Genomic DNA, 2,643 nt, shown 5'->3' with positions numbered 1-2,643 from the left:
TTTGCTGATGTGTTAATGCTTAGTTGCACTGTAAACGTTCAAGCTTTCCAATTCAGCTCTGAACTCAGCCTTGACAGACCAATTTATCAGTACAGTAAATATCCACTAATATGGATAATATTAATGGACATCTCTTTTTAATACTTTTTAAAGCTGTTATATCAATTTAAGCCTTTATTTGCCTTTCTGCAACATTTTATTGATAACTCAGTTGCCTTTAAATGAAAATTGGGGATGGCTAATGGGAAGAAGAAAAGAGTTTGCATCTTCTTATGTAATTCTGCTACAAAAGAGACAGAAAAGTCCTACGAAGTTGATTTTTCCTTTAGCTTAAGTCCATGTAACTCATGCAGTTAATCAAAATATATAAAACACCAATGGTATGATTTTATTGTTATTGTTCTATGTAGTCCAGGTGTTTTCATGTTCTCCTCATTAAACCCAATCTTTTAAATGTATCAAAATCTTTCTGTAGGAAATCTATTGGGTTTATAATCGAATGGAAGGTGAAATGGGTAGAAAGAGTTGGCAGACTTGTTTTAGTTTTTATTCCATTTCAGAGGTGTTCAGATTCCCTCAATGATAACAATTCCTGGGAAGATAAAAATGTTTTCCAATGACAGCAGAAAAGTCACTATCGACTACAGAGTCTATACTTTGCTTTCCAGATCCTATCAGCCATACTGTACTTACAGTAATCATGTGGAAGATATTACAGCAGTAGTAATAGGTTAGGTGTGATTCCAGTTACAATGCTTGCACAGGATAAGAATTTTTAAAGCTTCAATTTGAGACAGCAAGAGGCTGACATGAAAACTGAAGACATGAAGATGATGATCGATAGACATGATACCATTTTAAATGACAAGAGCAGCAAAACTCGTAAGGCAACAAGAAAGGAATGGATGACCTTGTAAAAAGGCACAGATAATAATCTATAATCTATAATGCCAGCTGCAACTGGGAGTGCGGGTCTGCAATGTGTAGGCACAAGTATCATATATTTTCTGTGTAAGGGAGTAAGAAAGTGATTTGAACTGTAATTTCAAATTTCACACACAGTGAGTTATTGTAAATAATTTTAGGGCCCAATTCTTCAAGGAACTTGAGAAAGAGCTTAAAATAGTTTTGAAAGGTGAAGAATAAGACTGTCCTAAATTGAGGGTCTTTTCACTGAGAGCTCTTATCAACCCATCCTGCTACCTTGAAAAATGTAAAAAAGATGTGTAAATTACCTGACAATCCAGACAGGAAAGATTTTGATCCAGTTTACATTTTTGATCTCTTTTCATCACAGAGACAGAAAAGAGTACCCAGAATACTGTGGTTCAACTGCTGCTAAACTTTGACCAGAATATAACGTTGTCAAAAATCAATGAGAAGATGATATTTGCCTTTCTCCTTTTTCTTTGTGCACTTCTGCACATGACAGTTTAGGAACTTCTTTTTTCACTTGAATGTGCATTGCCCTTTCCCCCACATTACAAGAGATGTATTTGAGTCTCTTTCACTATCAAAAGTATTGTTCAAATGGCTGTAAAAGTAATGCTATATATTAGTAACCAAGTTAAGTGGAGGCAGTTAACATCTATTTTAGAAGCCAGCCAACCTCTGTGAACTCTTCTAAGAAGGGCTTGATTTTTTTTAGCGACAGAAATAGTTGTGATACACTAGGAGTTGCTTGTAATAATATTATGAGTACCGATTCTTGATTGTGTTATCACATCACTCACTGTTCTCTTGAGCTAGGTCAATAGCAGCACTGTTGGGAACTATATCCTGGAGAGAGAGAAGTATCTCCACGTGTCCCTCTGAAAACACTGGGGAAATGGTACAGAGCAGTTCATTCCAAAACTCTTCCTTGGCTCCTTGCTGAGCCCGGCACGCCAGGTTTTTCCAAGAGTACCTGAATCAGACAAGGTGGTGAGGAGGATTTTGGGTGACAAGATCTTATTAGAAAGCACCTGGAGAACAGTCTGACATGTAAAATCCACAGGCTGGGCATGGCTGGGATTAGGAAGATCCTAAGGCAAAACAGTTGCATAATGCTTGGTTTTAAAATTTTCCAGTCTTTAGGCTGACTTCCTCAGCTTAGAGATGTGCATTGGCCACGTGTCTCACTTCATGGACAACACCCTTCACTAGGATAAGCACAGAAGTTTCCAACCAAATCTTGGCTTTCAGCTTCAGAAGGGCTGCACCCCAGGGAGAGAAAACTCAGGCCATAAACATGCAGGGAGGTATCAGGCACCTCAGCAGGGAAGGCAAAGGCACATTTAATGCTGAATCAGGTCAGAAGTCTCTTGGCCCTTAAACAGGTTGGATTTGAGAAGGCAAAATGTTTCCTCTATGCATGCTTGAAATTCAAATTGATATTTGAGTTGGAGAGGTTCACGAGCAGACTCAGCTGGCTAGCACAGTAAGAGGTACAGACCTGTTATAAAAATATGCCATGCCTCTGTGGTTTTATGCGAACAATAAATAGTATATAATAATGACTAATTAACTATCAGGGTTCTGCCCAACAGCAAAATATACATCCTTTCTTTGAACTATATGAATGTTTTACAGAATGCACTGTTTTCTCATATGACCTTGCGACACATTAACACTCCAGCTCTTTAATTTTGTAGCTCTGCTGCT

The sequence above is a fragment of the Egretta garzetta genome, unplaced genomic scaffold (assembly GCF_000687185.1).
Source record: "Egretta garzetta isolate BGI_Z169 unplaced genomic scaffold, ASM68718v1 scaffold154, whole genome shotgun sequence".
NCBI lineage: Eukaryota > Metazoa > Chordata > Aves > Pelecaniformes > Ardeidae > Egretta > Egretta garzetta.
The sequence above is the reverse complement of the archived record's forward strand: the minus strand, read 5'-3'. Positions refer to the sequence as shown.